Source organism: Aphelocoma coerulescens, chromosome 20, assembly GCF_041296385.1.
Source record: "Aphelocoma coerulescens isolate FSJ_1873_10779 chromosome 20, UR_Acoe_1.0, whole genome shotgun sequence".
In the NCBI taxonomy this organism is placed as follows: Eukaryota; Metazoa; Chordata; class Aves; order Passeriformes; family Corvidae; genus Aphelocoma; species Aphelocoma coerulescens.
The window spans coordinates 11,680,631-11,695,359 of record NC_091033.1 but is presented as its reverse complement, the minus strand read 5'-3'; the positions used below and the strand labels follow the sequence as shown (position 1 = coordinate 11,695,359).

The following is a 14,729-nucleotide window of genomic DNA, read 5'->3' as shown; positions in this document are numbered from 1 at the left end:
CAAATAATTATAATTTGTTTGCATTCCCACCCTGTGTATTTTCATGAAATAAGAAAAACATTTTGTTGAATGATTAATCTTGTGCATGCTTCTCTGTATGTTTAGGAAAATTAAATGTCTCATTTTTGTTCTAAATGAAAGATTTCTGGTTTTGCTACTCTTGTTCTCAAGGTGCATTGGTAAATTCTGAAGAAACTTGAGGATGAAGCCACAGGGGGATGATGGGCTCTTAAGGAATGTTCCCAATAAAGTCCATTAAAAAATTCCTTTTGGTGTCAAATTCTTTTGCATAATTTATTTTGTGTTAAAAATAAAAAACAAACTTGAAGTTCTTATTTACAGGCTATCTTGAAGCAAAAGAAACCCTTCAGCCTTGGAAGCAATTTGGCAGCCAAGTTCCATTACTCTTACTGGAGTAATTTGAAGGGCAAAATTCATAACAAGCTTTTCGATAAATGCTCAATTTAGGGCACCTTGGAATCAGCAGCAGCATCAGAAAACCTTGTGTGAACTTGGAACATCCAAAGAATGTGTTATTTAACGTTAGGAAAAAATTTGTCAAGATTTTATAAAAAGCTCAGCAAATTGAGGCAAAAGTACTGAAGTCACTCTCAGAGCTGTACTTCAGAAAATGGCTTAAATGAGAAGTCAGCATTGTGAAGTTAACTGTTTGTTTTATGGCAAAAAAAAAAAAAAAGAGCTGCGTCTAGGAATCTACTTGGAAGTTTGCTGAAGTTTAGGTAGTGAAATGCTTGCTTGGAAAAAAGACACAGCAGAAAAATCACAATTTCAAACTCAGATAATAGTTTCTGAAAATAGCTGGCCTGCCAGAATGTCAGAGTCTGGAATGAGAAGATTGCTAAGGGGAAATGGCAGAGTAACAAGGGGCCTGAGGAGACGTGAGGAGCTCGTGGCTTCATCTTGGTTTGAGGGAGAGAAAATTGCTTAGTGCTACTTAGAGCATCTCTCATTCAAAGATCTCAAAGCTTGCTGAACCAAACATAATCCTTTGAAGCCAGGTACAGACTGATGATCACTGTGCTTGTCATCATGGTGCTGCTGTCCCTGCCCTGGAGCATCCTGATCTCTGGGCAGGATGGCACCGTGGAGCTCAGCACGGAGGGAAAAGTGCAGTTGGGAAGGGGGAGAATGCAGTTGGGAAGAGGCCAGAGTGACAGAACAGACTGAAGTGCCATCACTAAAAGTGTGGACACCACCATGCTTCTAACGAATAAATAAATAAGTCATCAAGTGCAGGTGAAGATATTTCGTTTCTTCTGACATTTGTGTTTGTTATTCTGCCAAATATTTCCTTTACTTGGAAGAAAATTGGAGCAGCCAAGATTCTTAGTATTAAAAGACCTCAGCAGAACTGTTGAAATTCCATTCTGTTCAAAATTTTAATGCCAGTTGGCTGTATTATCTCTTCATAATTTTCTTCTTCAGTGCATACGTAACTGCATTAGTTGGTCATTTACCAACAGACTTGAAAGACCAGTACTATTAGCTGGAAAAATAGATAGATTTTTTTTTTATGTAGGAGAAAAATGGACGTATTACTTGCTTTTTGATGATGGTAGTAGTAGTATTATTTATCTTTTTTCTTTTATTTTTCCCCACACTTCCCCCATAAAGCATGAACTCCAATTTTATCTGCATTAGTGTGAATAAAAACAGTGCATCCTCAAGTGAGATGCATAAATATAACCCCTTTTACTATGCAAGTAATAACTGCACTTGTAACTCTCGTAAGAGCTGTTACAATCCATGAACAGGTCCTGAGAGCACATTTGTCATGGTAATTTCAAACACAGACCTTCCCTCCAGAGTCTGCAGCCTGCAGAAGGACCTGGTGTGTGCAGGGCCCTTCCCAGCACTGCACTTGGGGTGCAGGGAGCAGACGTGGAGAGGGGGAACAGCTGATGAACGCTGGTGTTAGTCTGAATCCTTTTCCCGAGCCTTGGAAAGCCCTGCAAGCAAAACATTATTTGATCAGTGCTGATAATACATTGTCAGGCGTTTAGGCAACATAAAACTGCTTATGCCGAGCTCCCTGAACCAAAAGGAGAAGGAAACTTCCTAATGAACCTCCTGGAGAGCTGAGCCCCAAGCGTTGGGTCTAGCACTGTTTTTTCATCTGATGCCAGACGGCTCTAAATAGGTCTTAAAGCAGCTCCAACAGTTTATGCTATTTAATAAATCTAATCTGTAAAACAGGTCACGTAAAAAAACCTAAAAACTTTTCTTCTAATTACAGTAAGATTTTATTGAATGCACATTATACATATAGATCATAATACTTATTAAAAAAAAGACTATTAAGATTTTACAGTTCAAGATTTTATAGGCAATGGGAACAGTGGAAGCCTAATGCTTTCTGAGAATCATATCTGCATTAGCAAGATAAAGGACAATTTAGGAAGATTACAAAAGCAATGATTTAGAGTACAACATAAAAATCTGCTGAGAACTAATTCGCAATGCCAGCTGCTGCTAAGCTTCTTAATCTTTATCTAGTTCAATTAAAATCTGAATGTTTGGGATTTCATTAACAACTGGGGACTTGGAAATTACATGCACTTTTACACTGTATTCAACTCCTTATACACGTTACTGGAAGTTGCCTGAAATGTCTTCAGGTAGACTTGAGATATAATTAAAACTTAAGTACTTAAAGGATAATGCAGAGGTAAAAGAGGATTATTTTAATTTTTCTGTCAGATCCAATTGACAAAAAAAGAATCTCGCACGAGTTGAAACGAGTTGCAAACCAGTCAGAATTTTAATGCAAGGGATATTTATGGACGATTGTGCAATCAGATGTGCAGATCAAACAGCTTCATTGGAGGGCGGAGTGAATCGGATATTGTAATTGTGCCCTGTGCTGCTTGTGTTTTTTTGTGGAAAAACCACTTCACATCTATCATTCACTTCTGTACTGATGTAACCACGCTGCTATCAATTAATTATGCATTTCAAAGAATCTGCAAGTAGGCCTTTCTAAAATTAAACTAAGCAAAGTGATGAACAAGCTTTTAATCACTTAATACTGTGTATTAAAAAATAGTTTCTTTCCATTAATTCCTCAAGAATAATTCTTCTAAAAGTTTTTCAGAAGTAGAAAAGGGCTTTTTTTTTTTTTTTCCTTTTCCCTTCTTCATTGCTTGTCTCCCATTTTCCGTGAAAAATGTACCCATCATTGGCATACCTGCTGATTTAAAGGAGGGAAGTGAAATAGCATTGAGCAGCTCTGTGTTTTGAAGCAGCTCATTGAAAAGGCTGAAGATTTGGATATTTGTTGGTGTACAAGAACCCTGACTTTTTCTTGCCTGCATGATGGAGTAGATGTCATGCTGGCTGTAGATGTCGTGCTGTATTTCCAAGGAGAGCTGGCTGCTGATGGAAGTGCCCCTGGGCACTTATTTATTTATTTATTCATTAGAAGCATGGTGGTCTCCAGGCTTTAGGGTTTCACGGGGTTGGGGGCAGCACTGTGGGATCTGCTAGTTAAGCTCTGGGTCAGATCCTGAGCTGGTTTACATTTTCAAAGGTTCAAACTGGAATGGATTTCTTTCTCTTTAATTAGTCAGTTCTAATGATCTTAGGTGCCACTATAGGATGTGCAGGTAAGAATATTTCCAGCATGAATGAGGGTATTTAAGGTGGTAATGTTTCTCTTGGAAATGTTGAAGAGGTATAGTGCTGCAGGATAATTGGTGCAAGCCTTAGAGACCGCCTGGACATGTTTAAATGGTGTGTTTTGATCAAATTAACTTTTAAATGGTATGATGATAAGAAGAAATCATTCAGTAGCAAAATTTCTTAACACGTTTGGGGAGTTGGTGTTAACTTCAGTCATGGTGCTGTTCTTAGCAAATGAAGACAGTGAGGTTTTGCCTGCCTGGCTACTTAATGTTTTTTTTTTTCTTTTCCCTTGGGAAAAAAAAATAATAAAAAAATCATGCTTAGAAGGCAAAACCAGTGTGTAGGATTATGGCTATATATATAACTGTAAATAAAAAACCAAACTTTTTTCCCACCTCCCTTCTTCCATCATACTTTTAAGTGGAAACATGTGACCAGGTAACCTAAGGCAGGTGGAGAATGCAGGAAAAGAAAGTGAATTTTGAGTTGGGCATAATTTGGCCACAAGAGTAGTTAATGTGTTCTGCTGTCCTGTGTCCTACTTGTGCCTAGAAACTTCTTCACATGCCAGAAAAAGGGATGCAGATATCCACTGAAAGTTATTTTTCTAAGCAACTTAGTGTCACAAAGTTCTGTGTTTGACATGAAGGGAAACTTATTTCCAGAAATTTCTATTTGGTGGTTTTCTTGCCCCTGCATGTTTGGATGTTCTGTTTTATATAGTGGTGCCTTTTGTATTATTTAATAAGGTAAACTGTGGTTTCAGAATTAAAAATAGGCCTCTTGCATTCTCATTTAAGGACTGAAGCAAAGATATGGAGCTTGCAGGAGTTAAGTACTCCTGAAGCATCACTTAAGTCTGTCCAGGGCTGTGTGCTGGTACTGCAGAGGGAGCCTCGCAGCTGAACCCAGTGAGATAGACAGTATTTCATCTTCAGAGATCTTCATTTGCCCTGCTGCCTGCTGGGAGAGTTGTCCTCAAAGAAACAGAGAATCTGCCCTTTCCTCTTGACTGTAGAGTACATTGAGGCTTTAGAGGCATTTCTTTAGCTCTAGAGTTCATTATGTGCTCTTTACATGGATCAGCCATTATTTAGGGAGCCTGGTATGATGGTCTGGACATGGGCTTTTACTCCTTGGATTTGGGTCCTGTCAGAAATGGAGGGGTTGTTATCAAAGATTAAAATCAGCTTCCTTCTTTTTTTTCTTGTAAAGAGAAAACTGAAATAAATAAAATGAAGGGTACTGATATATCACAAATGGAAATAGTAAATGTGTCACTGGGGAGATGAGTGGGAGTTGAGAGCAAAGATAACTACAGACATGAGAAATATCTGTACGTTTGGCTTCTGGTATTGAAATCTGTGCCACGGATTGATCCTGCAGGAATAGTAAATACACATTATCTGTAATTATTCTCAAACTTCATAAACCTTACTTTAATAACATCCTTTGCATAATTTTTTTTTCTGAGATCTTTTATTTTATGACACTGTCAGACTTTTTAATTTTAACTCCAAGAAAATTGCTCCAGCTGTTGCGGATTTTGTCCCACTTCTGTTCTCTGGAGGCCGGGAGTTCCCTTTGGAGAGTTCAGATAGCAGGTTGGAAGGTTTCTATGTCTGAGATGATTTTGTTTTTTTTTAAAGAAGATCACAGGCAGTGAATTTGCAATTTTTATTACAAATACAGTTTTGGATGTAAAAAATATTTATTTTTTTAACTTACATCCTACAGTTATTATTTTTTTATTTAAAAATATGATGTCAGATAGGAAAAATATTCTCATTGCATGTGTTGTAATTGCCGCGGGTTCGGTTCGTAACCGGGCAGAAACGCCAATTTAGTGTAGTGGTTTGGTCTAAAATACTCATTACTGTTTATCTTCTGTGAGATAAGAGTTAGGAGAATGCAAAGCAGGCACCAAACTTGAAAGAAATATAAAGAAGTTTATTAACAGACCTAAAAGAAGGAAAAAAAAAATTATACCACCTTCAGAACTCTCCTCCCTCCACCTTCTTCCCTTCTCCCACTGACAATGTAAAGACAACCCTTAAGATGTTCAGTCTGTTACCACTTCCATAATAACCTTGTTCAGTCCATTTAGAAAGAGAAGTCTCTTTTTGCTCGTGCTATGAAAACAGTATCACACCGAGACAGCCACCCACTTCCAAATATTGTTCAGTCCATTTAGGAAGAGGAGTCTCTCTGCTTGCATGTGAGTCCCTTCCCCCGACTTGCAGCTTTTCCCGCAACTGCTTTCGAGGGTCCACTCTTGAAGTTTTTTGGGGTACAATTTTAAGGTTGAGCCGTTCAGAAACAAAAAAACAGAGGCCCTTCTCCTTCCCTGGGAGCAAAGAGTCTTCCTCATCTTCATCGTTAGGACTATCTCTGGGAGCATCTCTAGGAACTGAGGTTTCTCCTTTCCTGTATGGAGCAAAAGTCCTCATCGCTTCCATCTCTCCCTGTCCAAACTTCTCATGAAATTACAGCTGTGTCAGCATCTGCCTATCTCAGCGCAGGTGCTTCTGCTTACGAGCTGAACACTCCACCCCCCATATCTTCATGAAATTACAACGGGATACTCTGATATATCATAGCTTCACAACAGAATTTCAGCTTTAAGCATCTCCTCTCTCTTCCCTCAGGTTTTCAGCTCTTCACAGCAATAAAAGGGTTAATCTCACCCAGGCCTTGCAGCTGGAACTTTTCTTATCGCAGTGGAGGGGGCGGTTCCGAGCCTCTCTGGCCGCCCACGGCAAGGCAGTGGGGGGGGTTCCACGGCTGGAACAGGCCCATGGCTACCAGGATGGCCGTGGCCTGGCCCCCGCACGGGGCCTGCAGCCACCTGTCCCAGCGCCGGAAACGAGAGAGAGCTTGGGGGGGAGTTTGTCTATTCTTAAGTGTGGATCACAGAGGCGGTCACAACTTTAAGTGGCTTAAAGAATTGTCCATATTCAAACTGGCCAGCTGATAGGTTCTATCAGGTCCCAGAGGAAGCTGTAAGCACCCCTTAGCGAGGACATCCCTTCTGGGACTATGCTTGCTAACCCATGACAGTAATGTATTCTTTTATCAGTGGACACAACAGAGTGGTGTTCGAGTTCCCAGCCCTCCCATGGTTGCACACTGAGCTGGGATCAGCATGGATATTGAAACTGTTTATTGGGTTTCTTCTGCTGTTATAAGTGTGATCACATTTCATGATGTCCTGAGGTCTTAAAATATCAAGAAACAACAGTAAGCAGAATTTCAAGTTCAGCTTTTCTGAAGAGCAGGAATTAAATATAGGCCAGAGCGCTCTTGTGCATTCCTGGTGATGTGCTGGCCACATGTTGTGAGCTGGGGATGCAGTTGAGTTTTAAACCAAAATTTGAGTGCACATTTTTATTTCCTAATAGCAAAAAAATACTCAAACTTCTCTCGTTTCCATGACTCGGGTCTCTCCCCTCCGTCCCTAACAAGGTGGATATCCAGCTGTGGACTCTGGGCCACATCTGCCCAAGTAAAACTGGCCAGGCTTTTGGCCCTGTGAGGGACTCCCCAGGGAGCAAGAAACAGGAGTTTCAGTGAAAACCTCAGCTATTTCACTTGTCCAGAATAAAAGATTCAGTTTTCCCACTAATGTATGTCTCCATACTGCTCTTTCTTTAACTTGTCTAAAAAAAAAAAAAAAGTTAATTTTTAGAATGAAAATTAAAACCAAACCAATAAAAAAAATTCTCTGTTCTCATTTTATCTTTTATAAAATGAAACCTGAGTGATTCTGAATAACTTCTGAGGAATTTCAGCCCTTGAGTTTTTTTTTCCTCTCCTACAGTTTTAATTTGAAATTTTGCATTTGCTAATGACACAATTTTACTCTATCTGTAGATTGCCATCTACTGGCATATAAGAGCTTTTGGGGTCTGTTATTGTTCGTAAATTTGAAAATTCAATAAAGTTTGTTATTTTCTCAGTTGATTTTGTTGATTGCATTATGCTTTGCAGGGTAGGGGCAATAGCAGAGGAAACATTAGCAGCATTTACTTGATCTTACCAAGTGCTGTGCAATGTCTGCTTAATTAAAAGCACATTATAACAACATACTGATGCTTCCCACATGAATGAGCTCTCTACTCCTCCAAATGAAGCCATATTTCATATTTCTATCCTATAAGAACAGAAGAACGCATTAATAAAAGGTTAAAAATACCCTTTTTTTCTAAGCATTTGAAGTGATTCTGACCTTCTGGCATGTAACAATTAAGTAGCTCAATAAACTTAAAGGGGGTAGAATTTAATAGTGTAATTCCAAAATTATGGGAGACACCTCTTCCTCCTCAAGTAAATTCATAATTAATCCTAAAATTTTTTAAATATTTTGCTCCTGATGCCTCCCAGCATCCTCCCTGCTCAGCAGAGCACAAGGATCTCCAGAGGCATTTAATTTTCCCTCCACCAGCTGCAAACGGGCTGATGCCAACCCCCCACGCAAGCTCTGAGCAGACACGGGGCAGTGACCCCCTGCTCCAAGGCTGAACATTGGCACCTGGAACCAGCACCACCTCCCAAATTGGGGGCAGCTGTGGCTTTATTGGTGATGGATTGCAGGTGTGTGACCTGGCTGTAAGGAGGCCAGTGGGTGCTGGGAGCTAGGGTTTGCTGTGGGTTCAGTCTGCGTGTCTGGCAGGGGTTGTGGCTCTGGAACAGGTGAGAACACCTCCAAGAAATCAGAATTCTGTTTTCTTTGTCTAGGTCTTTGTTAGATTTTGATGGTGAGGTGCTCAGTGTGCTGCCTTGTCTGTATTTTGTTATTTAGATGCCTATTTTCTGCAAGGAAGGACTTGGGTTCCTTGCATGTGGCTTTGCTCTCCTTCCCAGGGTTTTGGCACCTAAAACTCAGCTTTAAGGGAGCTGGCTCATGTCCTGACCTGTCAGTTGTGACCAGTATGGAATTCCAGCTTTGTAAGTGAAGGTTTTGTGGTTGTGTAGAAGGGACTCTGCTGGTTTTTGGTGAAAGTGGTGGGCAGTGTTTTTGCTTGTAGCAATGCTGACCACAAAAGCATCAGCACTGAGCAGGTGAGATTGGAAGTGTGAATGTGCTGCTGCTTTTTCAAGTGCTCTGAAGAGTACAGAAGCCTGTGTTGTTTGGGGAATGTGTTTTTGGGGTGGGGTGTGGGTAGCATGTGATGAGGGAGCTGTTGCTGTACTGGAAAGTAAACAGTTGTGTAAGCCCTGTGTAACTTGCTGAGATGTTAACTAAAGCTGCCCTAGGGCTGCCTTCACACACGTGCACTATGGTTGTTGATTTCCTGTCTGCTATTCTGATCTTATTTGGGAATTTGTTGCATTTATCTAAGTCATCTTGATGGAGTTCACCCCTCTTAGTATCTGTTGTTTCTTTCTTATATAAGAGAGCTGATCTGCAGGGAAGGATGAAAATAATGGTAAAACAACATGTACATTTACATAAAAACATGTCTTCAGGTTCTTCTGTGTGAACTTCATGAAGGGTTTTTTATTTATTCTGGATGTTGTTGGCACTACAGTTTGATTTCTGCTGGATAGAGAGTTGTCAGTTACATGCTGTAGATGCATTTGCTGCTAATTATAAACAGCCTTCTTGGCTCCTGAAGGCAAGCAGGCTTTCCACCATTTGCTCACATAAGCCTGTTTTACAGTTCTTTGGTGTATAAGTATTTGGAGTGTAGAAGAGTGGGGAGATTTATTGAGAGGCCATAAGGCACAAGCCTCCAACCTGCAGCTAAGCTGACTGTGAAGATAGCTGGATGCAAAGAGTGAGAACAGAAAGCTGCCTTATCTGGGGTAGATTGAGGGTGTTTCTGGTGTGCACCAGCTTGTGCAAGTACCAGATCAATGTCATGGTGCTCCTGACTGGAGACCCTTGTGCCTGAGGAATGTGGCAGTGTGAGCCCAGCCATCAAACCAGCTGCTCCTTGTTCCATCTCCCTCCTAGTGAGAAAATTTACCTCAGGTTTTTTTTTTTTACCTCTCATCAGATAAATATTGACTTTCTCAGTTCTTCAAGCAGCACCCTCTGAGAGGCAAATGCTGATTCCCCCCCTCTGTAACAATCTCTACAAAGTAAATGCATGTTTACAGTGGAAAATGGAGCAGCACATTAATGCAGTGATTGATTGACATGAAAATGCAGTTCTGTGATTGACGAGACAAATGCACGTTGCTCACAAAAGCTCCAAGGAAATGTGGTCTATACCATACTTGTTATTACAGATTTTTTAGTGCGGGGATTTTTTAAATTTATTTTTATTATATGCAGTCAATTTACTTCCAATTATAGAATGGGCTGCAGTAAATCTTGCTGTGGTGGTTAATCACAGATCAACAGGCATAAATCATACCAGACAAGTCTTGACTGTTGAGATGGACCATTCATTAACAGAAGCAACTGCATTGTTCTGAACTCCTCCATGGCACACACAAGTCTAATTTCCCTTAAGATATTCACAGTGCTGGTGTTGGCCTGTAATCCATTGCAGTATCATTAGATGTACTGTGGAATGAAAATTCCTTTACCTGTGTGAATTAGAGGAGCAGTTTGAAGTTTCTCTGCTGCTGACTTGCTCCAAAATTCCTGTCAAAATGCAGATCACGAATCATTCAGACATACACCTCTTCTGTGGATAAGTATATTAAAAGGTGGTGGGATGAGAATGTTAAAAATGGAGAGAGACTCTTAACATTTTTTTCTTGGTAGTGATAGAATCTTACCCTTGGTGTGTCCTGAGCTGAATCTTAGCAAAAACTTCACACAGATCATTTCAAACTTGTGGATTACTGTTGCTCTTGTTTAGTTTTTTTTCCTAACAGTTGGGATGATTTTGCATTAAACAAATCCAGTTGTACTCATATCTGCTGGATACTTAGTTCTTCTAAAAAGTCAGTGCACAAGCATGGCTTTTATTTTGAATTAAACTGAATTAAATTAAATCTTTGGCTGGTGTGTAGTGGGGGGAAGAATAGAAAGAGTAAAATACTCATCTCCTCAGCTGCCTGATTTTTAATTTTTTTTTTTTTTTGAGAGGTCCTCTTCTTGTTGAAAAATGCTCTATCTTTTGAGAAAACAAATTCCTGTGCTTGCTAAAGGTACAGCAGGCTGCCTTTGGTGGTGATGATTTAGCAGGGTAGTCACGTTGTTGATGGATTCCAATGTTTGATAGTAAATAAACTTGTTGACAAATGAAATTAAACATGAAACAATAACTGAAGTATTTTCCCTTTGTTCAATGCTGTGAAAAAGCATTGATCAAATGACTGTTGCAATCTGTGGGGGTCTGTGACTCTGAGGGATTTTTGGAACAGGATTAAAGCTATTTACAGCTTTTGGCTGAGTTTATTTACAGGAAGGTGTGCTCACAGATCGCTGTGTGCTTTTCAGGCCCTTCAGGTGTTTGACTGGTGACTGTGCCCATTAAAGTGACCTTTAGTAACAAACAGAAAGGTGGGGGAGCTGCTTGGTCTCCAATGCCTGGCCTCTCAGTAATACCTGCAAGAGCAGGAGCACTTCTCTCAAAAATAGAAGTTTTCTTGCTGTGTGTTGTCTGCCTCAATAGCTCCTTGTCTGTGAGCCCACGAAAAATGAGTCTGTCATGGTTCATTTACCATTTGTGTTTGGATTTGCATTCTGGAATGTGGCTCAGATCTGATAATGGGTTTCTCCTCTAGCATGGCATCTCTCCCTGGCTACACACTATTACCTCCTTGCAGGCTCTTGCTGGGTGGGGATCTTAGGGTTGCCCTGAACACTCCCTTTTTGTGGGTCTAGAAATTACGTGTATGGCCTTGGGAGGTTTTTGTACAGTTCTTCTGTAAGTGGCAGAGGTGATTAAGCTTCCTTTTCTCATTGTGGCATTTCATGGATAAATTCATACATCAAATAACCTCCTTGCTGGTGCTGCTTTGTTAAACAAACCTGGCAATGTCCATCTGTGTGTTTAACTCTGTTCCATGTTTCCTTGGGTGGAGGTTTGTTCAGTGAAAGCAGTTTGTACATCTTCTATGGAACAGACATCTCGTTCTGCACAAACCTGAACAGCTGTGAGTTAAAAAAGGAATAAAAGATTTGCATGACTTGTGTTAAAATTAGGAACTATAGCAAGTTATGCAGCTTTGTTCCTTTTACTGGTAAAATAGAAAAGTTGTCTACAGTGTTTATTTTACCTGTCGATGAACCTTGCATTCCTAGATCTGTAAAATAGTCCTTGCACTGTAGCATGTACCCACAAAAGGGCATCCCAGGTCATGATTTGATAAATCTATATTTATGCAATATATTGTTTATTGTATGAAGATTTGACCTTGTTAGCTGTAGTCCCTTTCCATCTCAGTTGTTATCTGAAGTGTATAATAATGAGGAGAACATCATCTCAATCTATCAGTGCAATCAGACAAAGAGATTCTGTTGCAAACTCAGGGAAGACTGTCCCAGATGGGAACAGCAATTTTAATTACTGACAATGGAATGAGTATGAAATGTTTCTGCACGCACAGTTCTGGACAATGCCCTGCTTCAAACCCAGGCAACTTGGGTTTTGCAACATTAGGCTGGGAAGAGTCAGAGGATGGTAATTCCCTAAACTGAGGCTGAGAGAGTATGTGTGTGACTGGAAAGCTGGGGAAATGCTAATGAATTCATTGAGCCAAGTCAGTGAAATAGCTAAACATCTAAAGAGCAAATATCAAGCACTGATATTTATGTAGAGATAGCACAGGAAAACTTGGCCTTGGAGAGGCCCTGTAAAGAAGGGTTTTTTTTTCTAACAGAGAGCCTTGTTTTGGGTGTCTGCCTTACCCTGAGAGCTCACCTTGGTGGTGGCGCTGTGGTTTTTCCTCTGTAGGAAATGAGTGTGGGTGTGTAAGGTAGGAGTCACTGAATAAATACTGCAGATATAAACCCAAAAATCTTACAGTGCTGCTACTTAAAAGCTGTAGTTGGAGGCCATGTATCCAGGCTACAGCTGTGAAAAAAACCAACTGACCAGAAGTTGATTACAAGCTCTAATTCTTCCAGGACTTGCCAAACAGCTGCCCGTTGGCATCTCTCTTGCAATCCAGGAGATGAATCCCCCTGTGTGCTGGAGGTAACGACCTTCTGGATGCTTTCTAATAAAACAATGAAGAGCTGACTTTATCATCCTTAAAGCAAATTACTTCTGCAAAATGCTTTACAAATACCAAGGGTGCTCTTTAGATAGGGATGTCTTCTATTAAAAAGTCTTGAATATTTTTCTGCCTTTAAGTGGAGAAGCTTTTTCAGTCCAGTGAGGTGTGTAGGAATAGCTCATAGAGAGAAGTCAGGGGTGTTTTCTGCCTGGATCTGTCTGCAGGAGCTGTGCCATAAGATTGGTTTGGTTTACGTTGTCTTGAAGGTGCAGTAAATTAAGATTTATATTTTAACTTTGTCCTCTTCGGCTGATTATATCATTTTCATTTCTGTATATAAGTGATATTGGGTAAAGATGTCGTGGTAAGTCCACCAGTGCCTTAAATAGTAAAATGTTTGTGTCTCTGTGTGATGGGAAGATGATAGTGATAACACTGCAGTGCTGGGGTTTGATGGGATGGAAATGGACGTGTTTCCTCATCAGCTGGAATGCCAGAGCCAGCTGTGTGCCCAGCCCCTGTCTTGGGGTGGATTCTGGTTCTGCTGGTGCTGCAGGCAGCTCTGTTCCCAAGTACTTCACTTATCTGTTTATGTTAATATTGGATAACAAGGAAAACAAGAAGCCTGGCCTCAGTGTACTACCATGGGCTTCCTGCTGGCTTGTTTACGCCTTCTCATCCCACAGGTTTGTCTGTTGTCATAGTTTCCATTTTCTTTCCGTTTTCAAAAGCAGGACAGGAGGTCTCTATGGAGACAGGCATCAGTTCCACTCCGTGCACTAAACTGTAGGGGTTGCTGTAAGAGCAGAGCTGTGAACATGCTCCATCCCCTGTGGAAGCCACGAACATTGCCACGCTGACATCTCCAATCCCCAGAGTCACCGGGAATTAACATTTCAAGGTCGCAGCAGCTTCGCTATAACAGCACTGTCTGCTATTACCTTCATTGGAGCAGCAACATGGTCACAGAAACATCATCTCTGCACAGCACAACTCCAGCTCTCAGGGCTTTTTCATTGACTGCAGAAAAGGCACTGTCCCAGTGTGTTCTTAGAATTAGTACATGTGAATTTCATCTGAAATTAGGAAGTTAAATGGGATTCCAGTGACTGGGTCAGGGGAGAAGGAACTTTCTAGAGATGGCTTTGCCATAGAGGAGGATGTTCATGAGATCTCTTAGCCTGGTGTGTGTATGTAGCCACTCCAGATCTTACCCAGAGGAGCTGGGTTGCTGAGCACTCTTGTATAAAAGATGTGACTTATGTCTCCAAACTCCTCTGAGCAACAAATCATTGGAGACAGGGAGGTATCTGTCTCACCTGCTGTCCTTGTTTGGGGCTGAACATTGTTGTTGTTGTCAGCCCTGTGATGGATGTGATGGGAAATGCTGTCAGGTCTGGCTCCAACACCTTTTATCCCTGTAATGATGTGGTAGGTGTTACAGGTGTAATTTTCAGAAGTACCCAGGCAACTCAGGAACCCAAATCCATCAGCGGTGTAATCACTGAAGTTCAGGTTCCTACATTACATCACTGCTGCTGGTGTTGCTCTGTCACAGTTTTGGTTTGTGCATATCTTCATCTGAAGTAGAACTGAGGACTTAGCAAAGCGTGTGTACGTAAATATACACATATATACACACATATTCCTCCCTCACCACCTTTCGTGTGTGCTTATCTGTAATCACAAATAGCTGCACAGGAAAAGCCTTTGCTTCCAAGGCAGATAAAAAGGGGAAATGATAACTGCAGATGCTGTGAGAACAGAAGGATTGAATTGAGGGGGCTGGGTAGAATCTGAAAACTCCTCCAGACAAGGAATGAGAGTTACCTATTGTTACAGGTTTCATTCTTTGCTCCCAGAGGGAACAGTACTGACCTATGATGTTTACTTTGGGGTCCTGAATGAACTGTTAGTCCTGATGCTGACAGAAATACAATTTCTCGTGAGTTTACTGC

At 40.8% G+C, this 14,729-nt stretch overlaps 1 protein-coding gene and 1 long non-coding RNA gene across 3 annotated transcripts in view; both read left to right on the top strand.

Annotated features, from left to right (window-relative positions):
• The window catches only part of CDH4 (cadherin 4), a 420,603-nt gene that overhangs the window by 26,486 nt on the left and 379,388 nt on the right, over positions 1-14,729 (top strand). The gene's annotated exons all lie outside the window — the stretch shown is intronic.
• The window catches only part of LOC138120934 (uncharacterized), an 83,710-nt gene continuing 77,246 nt past the window's right edge, over positions 8,266-14,729 (top strand). The window contains exon 1 of the long non-coding RNA XR_011155993.1: positions 8,266-8,337. This is a non-coding gene — a long non-coding RNA (uncharacterized lncRNA). The remainder of the gene's footprint in view (positions 8,338-14,729) is intronic.